Below are 9,834 nucleotides of genomic sequence, written 5' to 3'. Positions count from 1 at the left end.
TATCCAATTGTAAATAAATCCACATTTTGGCACATGTGTACTAACTAAACCAAAACTTGTTTTCTCCCTTGTGAATTATAAAAGAGAATGCAAGGTTAGTAGTAGTGGGTTTTCAAGTTTTTCAACTTTTGCAATCTAGGTAGGTAGAATAGTGTATTTTTCAATTTAAGAAGTAGAATTGTTGATAATGACAGAACTGAGTATTTCTTATGAATGTATTGACTATTTTGAATGAATTAATAAAATATATTCCAAGTTGTCTCCTATGTTATGTTCTCTTTATGTGTATGAATTGCGTCCATTAAAGATGGAGTGATTTGTCTTTGTATGTGAAATATGTTTGCAGGTTCTCTTCAAGGAAGGGATTAAAGTCTATAGGTGTATTTCAACCATATAGAGAATATAATATAAATCAATAAGTAGAATTCAAAATAACTTGCAAAATTATTTTCATGTCAGGCATGGATGTAACAAGTTAAGTTGGTTGAATTGCTAAATTAGTTTGAAATACTTGTAGTTATGCAATCTTTACTCTATTGCCAAGAATTAAGCGTTGATCGTCAAAGGCTCGAGTGAATTTCAGATACCACTTCAAATATCATTGAAGATATTTCCTTTTTATGTTACTAGGAGTAGGAGTAGAGTAGACTTCACTCTCAATTTTGCCAAATAATGACAAATAACCATGGATATAGCCAATTCGAGGTTAAATTTAAGCAAATCAGGTTGATATTCATTGAAAGTAATTTGCATTTTAGCAATATTTTCTCATTTATTATACATTCATTAAATATTGCAAATGGTCATCCTCCTAGGTCTTGAAGAGCCTAAATTGCGAGAGATTATTCAACCTTTGGTTGAAATCTCATTTGTTGGTGACTGACCTGATTTCTTTTTTGATAGAAAATGGCTCATTCTTAGGTGAATTTAGGCAATGGAAACACCAACACAAACCTTTATACACTAGTACATTCGGGTCAAAATTTCGACGGCAAATCGTCGGGATTCCGACACAATTTTGCCGCACTATCGACAAAAAAAGTCGTCAAAAACTTTGTGTCGGAAGTTCCGACTATCCTTGTGGTCATCGCAATTCCAACATCACCTCCAACCTTTCAGACGGCTGCCATGGATTCTCATACCCCGAAAGAATACCGTCGCGATCTCGACCTATCATTGGAATTCTGACTCCAAAGGGTAAAATTCCAACAGAGGAGTGTCGTCGGATGCACAGCATCATCATCGGAACTCTCCTAGAGGCTGTCGTACAATAGCTACCATGGATGCTCATACCCCGAAAGAATACCGTCGCGATCTCGGCCTATCATCAGCATTCCGACGATAGACCGATTTTTTGGGAAATTTTTTTTTATAGAAAAAGATTGACATTGGTATCTCTCTTCTATCTCTCTTCTCTATCCCTCTCTACTATCTCTCTTCTCTCTGCCCTCTCTAGGTCTCTTTCTCCATCCCTCTCTTCTTCTCTCCCTCTCTACTTCTCTTTCTCTACCCTCTCCAGGTCATTATCTCTTCCTCTCACCCTCTCTCTCTCTCACCTCTATAGGTCTCACCTTCCATTCCTCCATCATTACCCATGTTGTCAAGTTGCAAGATATTTTCCAAAGTACTTAGTTACTAGGGTTGATTTGCTTAAGTGTTGGAGTCAGAGTTAGATGAGACCTGCATGATTAAGCTATATTAAGTGATCAAGTCACCAAGATCTCAATTGTAAACATGACTAGGTTCTAGGGTTTTAGGGTAGCATAGGTCAAGATTGAGGTATGGTGGTCAAGAATTACCTTCCAATGACAAAAGACATCGAAATGATGAAAAATGAAGGTGATGAACTCATAGAAGTTTGGAGGAGATAATTTGACTAAGTTAAAATTTTGTTTAAGTCATGGTCATGATACTAGCTTTCTCATCAAGAGCAATATGTGCGAATGAACCCTAGAAATGTGCCCGTGCTAGAGAAGCAAGAATTCCAATAAAACTTAAGGCAATGCCAGTAAGGGGTCAAAATTAAAGAATTAGGGTACAAAAAACAAAATTTGGCTAAGTCGAGATGTTGCTCAAGGATGACCTAAATCATGGAGTGTAAATCAATCATGAAACATGAGAATGGATAGGTCTTGACCCAAGAAACGTAAGTCCCCCTTGTGATTCCAGCTGATATCACATCACAATCATTGAGTCTATCTACAATATAAAGTCAAGATCTAACTATTGGAATCTTGGAGTCATCCCATTTGATCACGTAGTTTAGCACTTGGGAGGATTTTGTTCAAGAGAGGATAGAATACTTAGTATTTTATTTTGTGTTGCATAGTACATAAAAAACACATCAACAGAAACCATTGAAAGGTTTGGTTAAATCCTTCGAATCACAATCTCTACGTGAAGCTATCAAGAGTGCCCAGAATTTGGAAACTTTAGTATCCAAGAACATAATTCATAAGGCACCACTTTTAGAGCAACCAAAGAAGCCTATCAATGTAATATTTTATTTACCTTGGATATGTTTTGTCCTAAGTGTGATATTCCACTATTAAAAAGCTTAATTAGGTAATATTTTTACTTAGGTAGAATAAGATAATGAGTTGCACATTCTCCTTCTTTGATTGAGATTCTACTTTTTCCTTGTCATAAATTTGGAAACTTGGATAAGCAATTTCTTTTTTTGGTTTTCTACCTCTTCATGATCCTCATGGATTTGGAATCTTGGAAGCTATATATTGCAGGTTTTTCCTCGATTAACATATCAAATGAAACTATTGTGAGCTTTCATATCTTAACATACCAAGAGCTTAAGTTTAGGGATGATAGGGGGATGACGAAGGGGGTGGGGTGGGATGCAAATATATATACAACTTAAAAAATTAATTATAAAAGGATGTGTATAGAATAAGTAAAACAACTGTAAATAAAACTTTGCCACACTATGTAAATTTTACAATAAACATTAAAAATATGTCAATGATTGCATTGAAATTTGAACATTAACAATGGTGGTAGAGTTTTGGAACTTTGGGAACAAACTAAGAATAAGTATAAGAATTGCAGATGAAACTTTGGCATACTAAGTGTTTAAACTAGTCAACATAAAAAAAATGGAAATGATTGCATTGACAAAGAGAATGGTGGGTAGAGGTTTGGGGTTAATGGGTAGTGCCCCTTATGTGGGGTTTGGGGTAGAGCCCCCATCAAGGTTAGGGGGAATTGCCAAACCTTTAATACGGATGACATTTTCACAATAATTTCACCATTTTTGTTTAGAATTGGAGTTTCTAATTGGGGGCCATGGGAGACTCATAGGCATCCTCAAGATGGTCAAGAGACTCCTTGGAGTCCCTAGGATGTCCCTAAGTGGTGCAGCAAGGGGATGTTTCCCCTAAGTATTGCATCCTGAAAAAATAGGGATTTTGGAAGGGGGGAAGGGGTCTCCATCTTTCAATGGTTTCAAAAGATTCTAAGTTTTTTTTTAATCCCATCATAACAAAATATACTCCTCTTGCATCCTTGGACGATTTGAAAATTGAAAACGATTTGACAAGAAAAAACTAACTTCTAAAGTTTAGACTTAGTTTTCTTTTTTTATCCAACTCACTACAACATTTCAATGATCAAAGTAGCTTTTTTTTGGTGGTTTCAAAGCATCCAAAAGGCTTGAGAAATTCAATATTATCTTTCATTCCACCAAAATTGGAGATCAAGAAGCATGCTCACAAACAAGGATTTGTTTGTAACTTAAGACAATCGACTAGTTTTGGGGGCATTTTCAGGTCTAAAGAACCTACCATTGTGTCAAAAAGGCCCATAAGACCCCATTGTCATCTAAAAATTGTCTCTTTTGGTCGTAGAAGCATTTAAGGAAAAAAAAAATAGATAATATAATAATCGCATCTCACACATTTCATTCATGTCATTGATCTTCTTCTTCATCCAACTCATCATCATGACCATCATCATCATCATCATCATCATCATCATCATCATCATCATCATCATCATCATCATCATCATCATCATCCTCATCATCATCCTCATCATCATCATCATCATCATCATCATCAACATCGTTGTCATCGTCGTCGTCATCATCATCATTGTGTTCGTCATCACCATCAGCATCACCATCAGCATCACCATCAGCATCACCATCACCATCACCATCACCATCACCATCATCATCAGCAACATCATCATCATCATGATCAGCTTCTTCTTCATGTACATTTCCATCAGGAACATCATCGACTAACTGTCGATTGTGATCATCATCTATATCATCTTCTACTTCTTCGGTATCTTCTTCTTCCATCACATTATACATTATCGGCCTTCCTCTTGGATCATGTCTAACAACAAATGACCAACCCGGTTTATGTGGAACCTTCAAGTAAAATACTTGCTCACATTGACTTGGAAGAACATAGGGCTCATCCCCAACTCGTTCAAATGACCTTGTATTAACCATTGCAAATCCATTATCATGTTCAATAATAGTTCTATCGAGATAATTTTTATTCAGTCGTAGCCTATACCATTTGACAATGAACATAACTAATTTAAAGGAATTAAAGTCACACTCAAGTATATCATCCGAAATTCCATAGTATCGATTTTGAGACTCTTGAGGATGTATGTCGTTTCTAGACGAAATATTGGTCACCTCAAAGACTGCAGTTATCCTAGAATCACAAGTTTTCTTCATGTCATCCAACTGTTTGATGCGAAATTTATGACCATTGCAGCACATAGCCTTGTGGTGTTTGACCTGCAATATTTCTAACATGTTAAAATTATTGCATCATGAGTTGATAAACATACGGGTGATTAATAAAATTATACGTACTTGTTGATCTCTTAAACCATATGCTAAATCAATTTCTCTTTGTGTAACATTGGAATCTCCATTATGATGAGCTTCTTTAACCAATGAAGCGACACCATCCCATATTAATGTGCGACTAGAATGTTGACATTGTTCAATCCACACCGTCATCCAATCAAGATTGTTTGCAATATACAAATGTAGCGCATCCCACTCCCGACCAACTATAAAAATAATTAATAGACCACTTACAACTGATTTATTTAGAAGATTAAGAATTAATTTACTACAATAAAATCTTATAATTACCTCTCACCTTCTTCAATCTACCTTTCCCCATCAAGTGCTCCCCTTCAAATTTATTAATGGGGTTGGGATCCCAAATGCAATCTACGTGGATTTTTGCTACAAACTTAGGAAGATATTCAATAATGTACACCATAGTTTGGTATACCATATATCCCTCCACCATAGAACCCTTAGGATGTGCTCTTTGTCGAACCAAAGCCTTCAAAAATTTCAAGTGCCTCTCAACCATCCACATTGACCTAGTGTGTACAGGTCCACACAATTTGATCTCCTCAACTTGGTGTATGAGGTAGTGTTCTTGTGCATTGAAAAAAGTTGAAGGTAGAAACTTTTGCATTTCACACATTAGATGAGGGATTTTTCTCTTCCAATATTTTATATCTTCCTTGTGGATTTCTTTAGATGACAACCACCTAAAAGAGATTGAAGATGCAAAAATATATAAACAAGACTTTACAAAATAATATACAATATATTGCATAACAAGTAAAAAAAATGGAAAATATAATATTTATACAACAAATTGAACAAACATCACTACTTACCTCATGTATTCTCCGAGATCATATATGACTTGCTTGATATTATTGTCAAAGTGGTTTGGGAGAGATAGAGGTAGAACATACTGCAACATTTATAAAATGATCTTTTCATTATTTTCTAACATAATACAATGATAAGTACATGCACAGTATACAAATATATAGTAAATACACAAGAATGTGAATTACCTTAATGAAGGTATGCCAATCATGCATTTTCATCCCTGGCCCAAATTCACTCTTCTTTGATATGAGATTGTTTATGTTCGCAACAAATACTATGGGAAATTGGATTTTTCGTATGACTTCTTTTATAGAATTGCTTTGTTGCTCCATTAATAACCAAGGAGGGGCACTTATATTAATATGATATTCATTGCTATTTGATTTAATGACATTTTTCATTGCATGGTTGGATTCCACAATGTCACTACAAATTTTGACAATTTTTTCTTTGTCACGCCTTCCATCCAATATTTTCCATAATGTCTCTGTTATATTCTTTCCAATATGCATTGTATCAAACAAATGCACAATTTGTAGCTGCTCGTAGTAAGGCAACCTACTGAATTGTCTGGAATAACTTTTTAGTCCCTTTCGAAGGTGGTCATCCATGCGTTGACGACCTTTAGTATCATCAATTACATCATCAATAAACAAAACACGATAGAAAAATTCAAATTCCAAACATAAACCATTAGATGGAATGACATTACCTTGATGATTAATTCTATTATATTCAAACTTCCATAAGTGAGGAGACATTCTTCGTGGCTTTGATGTAGTCTCTTCTTTCCCATTGAAAAGATGTTTTTCAATGTTCTGGTACTTATGATTTTTGTGAAGGAAGTGCCTGTACTCATCAAACACCTACTTTCCTAAACTTTTTGAATGATGGGATTTCATCTTTGGACCACAAACTAGACATGCAAATTTTCCCTTTGTTTGAAGACCTACAAGATAATGTATAATTCTATTAAATCTGTTAATTTTTATAATTATAATTATCATGTGCAACTTGAACACTATAATGTACCACAAAAATGTGTTAGCCCTGGGGCATCATGTATTGTCCATACAAGCATTGCATGGAATTGAAATTGTCTTTGTCCTATTGGTCTAGAGATGTCATACATGGTCACACCATTCCATAACTCCAGCAACTCATCGATAAGAGGCTCAATATATACATTCATATCTTTAACTTGGTACTTACCTAGTGGAATGAACAAAAACATTACATAATTATTATGACCATTTTACTGCAATATTTATAATTAAATGTAGATGACTATTAAATGATAAAATACCTAAAACAATCATTACCAACATTATGTGCTTCCTCTTTATTGACATCCATGGAGGAATATTATTGTTGATAACAAAAATAGGCCACACTGAGTAAACAAATCTCAACTCTCCAAATGGATTGACACCATCCGCTGCCAATGGAAGCCTGAGATTATGAGGTTCTTCTTTAAAGTGTGGCCACTTTTCCTCTATGTCCATAAATGCTGAACCATCCACAGGCATTCGAATAATGTCATCTCAACTTCTATTGCATGCATGGTAATCCATAAATTGTGCCAAGCTAGTGCACTTGAATAATCGTTGCATACGTGGAATAATGGGAATATAACGAAGAACCTTGCGAGGCACCTTTTTTGTTATTTGATCTATTTGATATCTACTGATATGACATTCAGGGCATTCTATTCCAAATTCATGTTGTTTATGATATATAATATGATCACTGGGACAAGCATCTATTGTTTGATACTCCATTCCAATATCTTTCATAATGGCAGATAATTCTTGATATGAGCGAGGTAGAATATTTGATGGTGGTAAGAAAAACTCACCAATCAATCTAAAACAAAAAAAAAGTTTGAGGTGTTCATATAAAGAATATTAATGGTACATTATTCACCATTTATTAACTATAATGACATGTATGACACACCTTAACATATGTGAGATTGTTATGTTGGATAAACCATTCATAACCTTCAAGTTCACCAACAACAATACAACAGAGAGAAGAGTTGTTTGGGAGCCTTTGTAAAGGGGCTCATATGCCTTCTCAAGAAGAGGTAAATCATGAACATCAAGGTCATCCTGATCATCATGATCAGTTGTGCCAGTACTAAATGTGTCATGGATCAATGTATTTGTACCATCATCTTCAATTGTGTTTTCTGGTGCATGATCGTCATCTTCCATGGGATCATTATCTTCAGCTTTGATATTCACACCTCCATGTTCCTCCACTTCGAAAACCATATTCTTCAGGTTGTGTTGGTCCATATCATGTGCCCTGGGGTGCTCAACCTATATAAAAATGATCAACATAAATAAACCATGATCATGATCTCATTATCAAGTGATTTCTTATGTATATAAATTGTTAAAATGATATAATGAACAACTTACCAGTGGATGATAATCATGTCCCCCTTCAATGTGGCCATGCTGCCTACAATGTTTCTTAGTTGTTTTGATTAGAAGTCTTCTAGTCTTTAAGCCCTTACAAATTTTGCAGGGACAATAACATTTCCCATCACCTTTTCTTTTCAAGTTAGACCATAATCTAGCAATTGTCTCCTTATTTTGTTCTTCGCTGATATTATCTAACATGGTCTTTCTTCACAGGAAAAAAAATTAGGCTATGGAAACTTCAATGCAAAAGCTTCACAAAAATTGTAAATTGAACCAAAACCATTTAACTCTTCTTTTTCATCTTAAAACATTGAACCTAATAGAGAACGTATTTAATGTAGCTGATTGTGTGAAATTCTGAGCATCGTGTCTGCAAATTCTTACTAAAAGTTTGCTTGTTGCAGACTTTCTGAGAGACATTTTTGAGTATTCTAAGCCTTGGTTCTTGTATTTTCACTGGTGATAAGTTGGAAACTTTATGGCAGACCTATAGCCAATCGATCTAATTTTGACAAGTTATACACCAAGCAAAAAGGCATCTAGAACTAGCATTGTTTGCAGGTCACCCCTACCCTATGCCATGGGTATATGACTACCCAGAACTCCATTTTAAGCATCAATCCTGGAAATGATCGCTATATGACTACCCAGAACTCTAGTTTAAGTATTAAGTTACATCATTATTGACCTTATTTTGGGATGCTATGTATGAGATTGGAGCCTTTTGTAAGGTGTGATCAATGTACTATCATAAATGCAAAGCCAAAACCATTTTGATGAGAACATGATCCCACTAATACTATTTTGCCTTGTTAATTTTGCACCCACAAAAATGATAGAACCAGATATAATATGCCATCAATGCCCATATACCAACAATGCTCAAGATGAGCCACTTAGAGGTAGAGTTTAACCACTTTCCATATAGGTAGATTATCTCTAACCTCATTTTCCCTATAGGTAACTGATTAGGTTCATTTTAGAGTCTTATTTCCAAATATGTACCTCTATGTTAGCTTTTTGCTTTATTATTTTCTTTTTTATGCTTAATCTTGTCAATTTTGCATAATTTTACTTAGTTCTTGCATCTTCAATGAAATTATATCTAATCATATCCAATCACATCAAAATGGAACAATTAATCATATTGTTGGTCTCTCCTAGAGGAATTAAATTGAACCAAATTGACTATTCCCCAATAAAATGTTTTGAAATGGTGAATGTATAAGTTTGTAGTTTACTTTCGTAGACTAGGACCCCATTTCGTCAACATTTCACTATGAAAGCATAAATATTTTTTCTTGAAGAGAACATCTTACAGATTATGCTTCAATGTATAACACATTTTCATAATCAATCATTCGACTTCACATGGATAAAATAATTCACATATTCTAAATCATGATCTGATGATGTGAACAACTCATATGCAACTATATGGCATGCAAAGAATTTGTTTTAACATACACTTATTCATCCACATTGCAGGGATAACAATACAAGGCTCACATATTGGTCTAAGAGGATGCCATGGTCTCACAAAGTAACCAAGAACCATATGAAATGATGGTCTTGAATCCATACACAACTAGGGAGGATCCATACGATTATGTATGACTTCCTCCTTGTTTGTTTAATGGGATTAGCCTCCAAGACATAGCCGTCAATAATCACTAAGAATGTACAAGTGGATCATAGCTGCCCATACAA

Source organism: Cryptomeria japonica, chromosome 4 (genome assembly GCF_030272615.1).
Source record: "Cryptomeria japonica chromosome 4, Sugi_1.0, whole genome shotgun sequence".
In the NCBI taxonomy this organism is placed as follows: Eukaryota; Viridiplantae; Streptophyta; class Pinopsida; order Cupressales; family Cupressaceae; genus Cryptomeria; species Cryptomeria japonica.
Note: the sequence above shows the minus strand (reverse complement) of the source record.